The following is an 8822-nucleotide window of genomic DNA, read 5'->3' on the forward strand; positions in this document are numbered from 1 at the left end:
CATGGCTGACTGCAGTTTGAGTCCTGGACCCAGAGGCTTGAAACTCACACCAGGTGTGTACGTGTGTGAGCTTTTGTTTGGGCTACTGGTGGGGATGTAAAATGGTGTAGCTGCTATAGAAAACAGTTTGACAATTTCTCAAAAGGTTAAAGTAAAACTGCCAGGGCCAGCAGGTGGTGGAGTGGTTAAGACTCTGGATTCCCACATGGCCAACCACAGTTGGAGTCCCCAGACTTTGACGGCTTGAAAAATCATACCAGGCATGTGCATGCATGCCCCAAATCCAGGAGGAGAATCAAGGAGAAGAGATTGTGGCTTGGCCATCTCCTCTGGGGGTGATTTCTTACTTTCCTTCTCACTGTCTCTCTGTAGTGAGCACACATGCCCTATGGCAAAAATAAACAAACAAACTAGTAAATAAACAACAAATAAAGTAAAACTACCATAGGACCCAGCAATTCTATTGCTGACTGTATATCCCGAAGACCTAAGGGCTTGTATCCCGAGCATTGTATACAGTAACCGAAAGCTGGAAACCACCTAAGTGTCCGTCAACAGATGAACAGATAGACAGATTGTAATATTTAGGGATATCTGTATGTGCATATGATGAAATACTATTTACCCATAAAAAGGAAGAAAATTTTGATTTTGGTGTATGCCACACTATGTTCATGATGAAAACATTAAACCTGGTGAAATAAGCCAGTCACAGAGGATAAATGCTCTGGGACTCCACCTATATTAGGTACCTAATAGAAACAGTTTGAGGGACCAGCAGTTGGCATAATGGCTATGTCACTGGACTCCCATGTAGTCAACTGTGGTTCATAGTCCTGGGCCCACTGACTTAAACTCACACTGGGATCATGTGCGTGTGTGCCCAAGATCTCGAGAGGAGAATGGAGGAGAAGGGATTGTGGTGTGGCCATCCCCCCCAGGGGGTGATTTCTTGCTTTCTGTCTTTCTGTCTCTCTCTGTCTTTCTGGCAAACGCATGCGCCCTGTAGCAAAAAACTCTCAAAAAAAAAAGTTAAAAAAAAAATAAACGGTTTGATAGAGAGAGAAAATAGATGTTACCAGGGGCAGAAGGCAGAGGGGAATGAGGAGTTAGTATAGATGTTACCAGGGGCAGAAGGCAGAGGGAAATGAGTTAGTGTTCGGTTAGCACTTAGTTTATGCTGGTGTTTACAGAATTTAGGGATAGGTGGTGGTGATGGGCATGTAACATGGTGACCATAACTAACTGAATTGGACATTTGCAACAGGTTAAAATTATCGACATTATGGCATCTATATTTTACCACAATGTAAAAAAATGTTAATTCCTAGTATTTTATTAAACAACAAATAACATCACAGTGACAACATCTAGTCTTTCTCTGAGGCTTTTTTGTTTGTTTGTTTGTTTTAGTTTATTTCTTCCATGAATGAGAGACGGGCAGGGAGACAGCACCCACCGCAGGGTCCTGATGGGCGCATGTACACTGGCTTCCTCAGGGAGCTCTCTGGACCTGAACGCAGAACCTCGCTGTGGGCCAGCCTCAGAGAGCATTGTGTTTTACCTCTGGACCACCTATTGCACCACCTGTCCAGTCCCTTCCTTTGAGGTTTAACTGAGCACTGACTGCAGGATGGGGTCTGGCCCCACTGGGGAGGACAGGGGAAGTTGCATCTCACCTTGGGGTGTGCAGGTGCCCAGGTCTGCTGGTGCTGCAGGTGCAGCCAGAGTGCCCAAGGTGGGCTTGTGTGCTCAGGGCCAGCTGGGAGTGCTGCCCCATCACACTTCACTCCCTCGTTCAAGGCGAGTCACTGCATTCCCCCTCATTTTGCAGATGGAGACGCACAGACACTTCTCTAGGTGAGCAGGGGAGCTTGATAGATGGAGCCCAAGCAGTGCAGCCCCACGGTGAGTCTCCCACTGTGGCCGCTGACCCACATCAGGTTCATGGCCAGCTGTGCCAGCTCTGGGTGTGTGCCAGCATCCTTGCCCAGAGTGGTGCACTTCGCCTCGCATTTTCCAGGCCTAGTCTCCAGGAGAGCAGAGAACTCTGCACTTCCAGGCCGGATGCAGCTCTGAGGACCTCCTGCCTCCCTGACCAGGACTCCAGCTCCCCAGTCCCCGCAGTGGTCACGGCTGACCCAGCATCAAAAAAAAAGTTAAAAAAAAAATAAACGGTTTGATAGAGAGAGAAAATAGATGTTACCAGGGGCAGAAGGCAGAGGGAAATGAGTTAGTGTTCGGTTAGCACTTAGTTTATGCTGGTGTTTACAGAATTTAGGGATAGGTGGTGGTGATGGGCATGTAACATGGTGACCATAACTAACTGAATTGGACATTTGCAACAGGTTAAAATTATCGACATTATGGCATCTATATTTTACCACAATGTAAAAAAATGTTAATTCCTAGTATTTTATTAAACAACAAATAACATCACAGTGACAACATCTAGTCTTTCTCTGAGGCTTTTTTGTTTGTTTGTTTGTTTTAGTTTATTTCTTCCATGAATGAGAGACGGGCAGGGAGACAGCACCCACCGCAGGGTCCTGATGGGCGCATGTACACTGGCTTCCTCAGGGAGCTCTCTGGACCTGAACGCAGAACCTCGCTGTGGGCCAGCCTCAGAGAGCATTGTGTTTTACCTCTGGACCACCTATTGCACCACCTGTCCAGTCCCTTCCTTTGAGGTTTAACTGAGCACTGACTGCAGGATGGGGTCTGGCCCCACTGGGGAGGACAGGGGAAGTTGCATCTCACCTTGGGGTGTGCAGGTGCCCAGGTCTGCTGGTGCTGCAGGTGCAGCCAGAGTGCCCAAGGTGGGCTTGTGTGCTCAGGGCCAGCTGGGAGTGCTGCCCCATCACACTTCACTCCCTCGTTCAAGGCGAGTCACTGCATTCCCCCTCATTTTGCAGATGGAGACGCACAGACACTTCTCTAGGTGAGCAGGGGAGCTTGATAGATGGAGCCCAAGCAGTGCAGCCCCACGGTGAGTCTCCCACTGTGGCCGCTGACCCACATCAGGTTCATGGCCAGCTGTGCCAGCTCTGGGTGTGTGCCAGCATCCTTGCCCAGAGTGGTGCACTTCGCCTCGCATTTTCCAGGCCTAGTCTCCAGGAGAGCAGAGAACTCTGCACTTCCAGGCCGGATGCAGCTCTGAGGACCTCCTGCCTCCCTGACCAGGACTCCAGCTCCCCAGTCCCCGCAGTGGTCACGGCTGACCCAGCATCTGCTGGTCTCCCCAACCTTGCTCCTCTTCAGACCCCAGATGTCCCCGCTCCTCCTGACTCACACCTCTGTTTGTCTTGCAGACTTGTGCAAACTCATGCCTAGCTAGCTGCTATCCTGATCCCATTTCCTCTGTCTTTGGTCCTAGATTTCTTTCTGTATTTTTTCATTGAGGTAAAATTCACACAACATAAATTAGCCCTTCGAATGCACAATTGGTGCTTAGCACCTTCACAATCTTGTGCAACCGCCACCTCTAGTTCCAAAGCATGTTCATCCCAGAAGAAAATGCCATGCTGTTAAGCAGTTTTCCCCATTGCCGTCTCCCTCCAGCAACCGTTAGTCTGTTTTCTGTCTCTGTGGATCTGCCTCTCCTGAAGATTTCATATAAATGAAATAGTATGTATACGGCAATTTGAATTAAGCTTATTTCCTTTAATATAATGTGTTTGAGTTTCATCCACATCGTACCATGTGTCAGTACTTCTTTCCTTTAAAAAATAAATAAATAAAAAAGGCCAGTAGGTGACATGGTTAAGGCACTGGACTCCCACATGGCCAACTATGATTTGAGTCCTGGACCCAGTGGCTTGAAACTCACATCACGTGCATGTGCGTGCATGTCCAAAATCCTGGGAGCAGAACACAGAAGGGATTAAGGTGTGGCCATCCCCCTGGGGGATGATTTATCACTTTCTCTCTCTCTCTCTCTCTCTCTCTCTGTCTGTCTCTTCAGCAAGTGCATGTGCCCTATAGCAAAAATCTCTCTAAAACAATTATATTTAAAAAAAACACTTTATTTCTTCCATGAGTAAAGGAGACAGACAGAAAGAAAAGATGGCACTCCCAACAAGGTCTTGATGCCAAACCCACCCTCATCCTTCAGTCAGCCCGGGATCATGTGCGGATGGATATGTACTGGCAAACGCCGGGTGGTCTCTGGACTTGAAATGGGAACTTCTTCATGTGGGATTACCTTGCAGAGGCATTGTGTTTACTGTTGTACCACCATCTGGCCCCAAGTACCTCATTCCCCCCCCTTTTTTTTTTTATAGATTTTTGCTATATGGTGTATGTACTCGCCAGAGACACAGAGAGAGACAGAGAGACAGAAAGTGAGAAATCACCCCCTGGGGGGGATGGTCATGCTACAATCCCTTGTCCTCCATTCTCCTTCCAGGACCTTGGGCATGCACGCACATATGCCTGGCAGATTTTCAAGCCACCATATCCAGGACTCGAACCATGGTTGGTCATATGGGAGTCAAGCTATACCATGTGTAGGTCCCCCTAGTTTCTTTTTATTTTTTTTTTCAAGAGGTTTTTGCTATAGGGCGCGTGAGCTCACCAGACAGACAGAGAGAGACATAGAGACAGAAAGCAAGAAATCACCCCCCAGGGGGGATGGTCACGCCGCAATCCCTTCTCCTCCATTTTCCTCTCGAGATCTTGGTCACGCACGCACACGCGCCCGGCGTGAGTCCGGGATGCGAACCGCAGTCGACTACGTGGGAGTCCAGCAACATAGCCATTATGCCAACTGCTGGTCCCCCTAGTTCCTTTTTAATAGCTAGATGATATTCCTCCATATGGATGGAGTACATTTGTTAATTCATTGCTTCGTGGACATTTGTTTCTACCTTTTGGCTGACATGAATAGTGCTGCAATAATTCATATAAAATTTTTGTCTGAACACCTGTTTTCAATACCTTGGGGTGGAATTGCTGGGTCATAGTAACTATGCTTATTTTATTTATTCATTTATTTATTTATTTGAGGAATTGCTAACCTGCTTTCCACAACGAAGTAGAAGGGTTCAAGTTCTTTACATCCTCACTGACACTTGTTATTTTCTGTATTTTGGATTAAAGCCTTCCTAGAGGGCATGAAGCATTAGCTCACTGCTTTGATTGACCTTCCCCTAGTGACTGACCAGGTGGAGCATCTCTCTTAGTTCATATTCTGCTAATGCTACAGAATGCCTGAGACAAGGTAATTAATAAAGAACAGAGTTTTATTTCTTGCAATTATGGAGGCCGAGGAGTACACGGGACCAGCATCTGGCAAGGGTCTTCATGCTACCTCATCCCGTGGTGGAGGGCAGAGGGTAAGTAGGTGTGTAAGTCCGAGAGAGGATGGAGAGCAAAACTGCCCTTTTTATCAGCCATTCCCACGATAACTAACCAACTCTCTCATCCATTCAGGAGGGCAGGGCCGAATCACCGCTTAAAGGTTCCATCTCTTAATACTGTATCAATGACAATTAAATTTCACCATGAAGTTTGAGGTGACAAACCCGGGCCAACAGGTGGCACAGAGGTTAAGGCGCTGGATTCCTCACGGTCAACTGTGCGCTTCAAGTCCCAGATCTAGTGGCTTGAAAATCATGCTGGTCACATGTGCATGTGTGCCCCAAATCCTGAGTGGAGCCTGGAGGAGAAAGAATGGCGGCATGGCCATCCTCCTTGGGGAGTGATTTCTCACTTTATCTCTCTCCGTGTCTCTATCTGGCGAGTGCCTGCACCCTATGGCATAAAAGACAGAGCAAAGCAAACATTCAAACCATAGCAGCATCTTGGCCCTCTGGACCCCTTGGCCATGCAGAGGGTCATGGCTAGACCTTGAGCCAGGGCAGGGGACTTTACCCTAATGCCAAGGACAGTACTCTCTGATGCACTTCCTTAGCAATGTCACACACGCAAAAAAGGCTGGTAGAAAAAAAGAACTGGGGGACTAGCAGTTGGTGTAATGGCTATATTGCTGGACTCCCATGTACTCGACCACTGTTTGAGTCCCAGACCCGGTGGCTTAAACTCATGCCGGGCGTATGTGCATGCATGCCCAAGATCCTAAGAGGAGAATGGAGGAGAAGGGATTGCGGCGTGGCCATCCCCCCTGGGGGATAATTTCTTGCTTTCTCTCTCTCTGTCTCTCTCTGTCTTTCTGGTGAGTGACCTATAGCAAACTCCCCCACCCCCCCCAAAAAAAAACAAAAAACAAAAAACAAAACTGGTTTTCCTTGTGTCTTATATATTAAGATGTTGAACCTATATATGAAAGTGCTTAAACCTCACATAAGAGAGTTTGGGGGGGGGGGGCAATCTTGTTAACACTACTCTTTCTTTGCTTTGTTGTACTTTCTACAAAGGAAATTGAAATAGTTACTAGTACTTAAAGACTTTTCTAATTAAAATTTGGTCTATGAACTTAAGTCAATAAAATAAACACAAAATCCTGTCAGAGTGCATTGGCAATTTAGCATGAAAATATAATCAGAATTCAAGGAATGACAGCATGAGATGAGAAAGGTCTAGGATGAATAACTATCCTTGGAAAGCAAAGGGGACTTGGACTGCCGATGATCATAAATCTATTTCTATTGTAAAAAAAATAAAAACAGCAAAAAGTCATTAAAACCAAATGATCTGAAAAAATTGAGCACAATATTATTCTTACTAAATGTGTCGTACAGGGCACCAAGTATGACTTCATAGCAACCAACAGATGAAAAATCACTGATTTTAAACACTTTACCTCTTTGTCTTTACTCGCTCATTAAAATCAACCATTATGGGCCTTGCAGAAGCTGCCACCCGAGTCTCTCACCCTCCACCAGCGTCAACCCCACCATGTTCTTCGACAACGCTGTTGATGGCCAGCCCTTGGGCCGCGTCTCCTTTGAGCTGTTTGCAGACAAAGTTCCAAAGACAGCAGAAAAGTTCCGTGCTCTGAGCACTGGAGAGAAGGGATTTGGTTATAAGGGTTCCTGCTTTCACAGAATTATTCCAGGGTTTATGTGCCAGGGTGGCGACTTCACACGCCATAATGGTACTGGTGCAAGTCCATCTCTGGGGAGAAATTCGATGATGAGAACTTCATCCTGGCATCTTGTCCATGGCAAATGCTGGGCCCAACACAAATGGTTCTCAGCTTTTCCTCTGCACTGCCAAGACTCAATGGTTGGATAGCAAGCATGTGGTCTTTGGCAAGGTGCAAGAGGGCATGAATATTGTGGAAGCCATGGAGTGCTCTGGGTCCAAGAATGGCAAGACCAGCAAGAAGATCACCACGGCTGACTGTGGGCAACTCAAATGCATGTGACTTGTTTTCTCTTAACCCCCAGACCGTTCCTTCTGTAGCTCAGGAGGGCACCCTCCACCCCATCTGCTCGCTATGTCCTGTAACCTGTGCTCTCGCTGCAGTTCTTTGGGTTCCATATTTTTCTTATTCCCCTGCAAATCTAGTTGAATGGTAAAGTTAAGTTTACGATTATGAAATAAAAGCTAAGTAACAACAACAAAAAAGTCAACCATTACGGAGGACTTCTTCCCCCCACAGGAGACATGCTCATAAAAGGACATTATGCCTACCTTAACATTGGGAATTTGTGGACCAGCAGGTGGCATGGTGATTAAGGCACTGGACTCCCATGTGGCCAACTACAGTCTGAGTCTCGGACCTGGTGGCTTGCTTTCTCACTTTCTTTCTGTCCCTTCCTGGTGAGCACATGTGTCCTATAGTAAACTTCAATAATAATAATACTTAATTAAATAAATATATATATTTTAAATTGGAAGTTTGCTAGACATGCCACAACATCAGAGCATTTTTTAAAAACTTGATCAAAGAGGGACCAGCAGATGGTTATGACGTCACTGGACTCCTATGTAGTTGACTGCAGTTTGATTCCTGGACCGGGAGACTTAAACTCACACCAGGCGTGTGTGTGTTCATGCCCAAAGTCCCGAGAGAAGAATGGAGAAGGGATTGTGGCATGATTCTCAGGGGGTGATTTCTCACTTTCTGTCTCTCTGTCTCTCTGTCTCCATGGCAAGCATACACACCCTATACAAAAATCTCTCTTAATGGGACCAGCAGTTAGCATAATGGCTATGTTGCTGGACTCCCATGTAGTCGACCATGGTTCAAGTCCCGGACCCAGTGGCTTAAACTCACACCAGGCGTGTGTGTGTTCATGCCCAAAGTCCCGAGAGAAGAATGGAGAAGGGATTGTGGCATGATTCTCAGGGGGTGATTTCTCACTTTCTGTCTCTCTGTCTCTCTCTGTCTTTCTGGTGAGTGCAGGCACCCTATAACAAAATCTTCTCAAAAAAAAATATCTCTCTTAAAAAACAAAAGAAAAAGTTCATCCAAAAGCTAAGAATGTAAAGGAGGAGCTCACCCTTCCCTGGGTGAAAGGTTAGTGGATATAGTCATCTTTCCTATCTGCAGATCCTGGTGGTTGCTGTCAGAATGGGCAAGTTCACGAAACCCAGGAAAGCGGTGCTGGTGCTGGCCGGTCTCTATGCCAGACGCAAGGCCATCATCATGAAGAATATTGAAAGTTCATCCAAAAGCTAAGAATGTAAAGGAGGAGCTCACCCTTCCCTGGGTGAAAGGTTAGTGGATATAGTCATCTTTCCTATCTGCAGATCCTGGTGGTTGCTGTCAGAATGGGCAAGTTCACGAAACCCAGGAAAGCGGTGCTGGTGCTGGCCGGTCTCTATGCCAGACGCAAGGCCATCATCATGAAGAATATTGATGATGGCACCTCAGACCGCCCCCCCCCCCACACGCACACCGCAACGCAGAG

The 8822-nt window shown here is 46.7% G+C and overlaps 1 pseudogene; it reads left to right on the plus strand.

The window, feature by feature from the left end:
- Positions 1 to 6858: 6858 nt before the first annotated feature.
- Positions 6859 to 7330, plus strand: LOC106735346 (peptidyl-prolyl cis-trans isomerase A pseudogene; annotated as a pseudogene).
- The last annotated feature ends 1492 nt before the right edge of the window (positions 7331 to 8822 follow it).

This window comes from Tupaia chinensis, unplaced genomic scaffold (assembly GCF_000334495.1).
Source record: "Tupaia chinensis unplaced genomic scaffold, TupChi_1.0 Scaffold000360_1, whole genome shotgun sequence".
In the NCBI taxonomy this organism is placed as follows: Eukaryota; Metazoa; Chordata; class Mammalia; order Scandentia; family Tupaiidae; genus Tupaia; species Tupaia belangeri.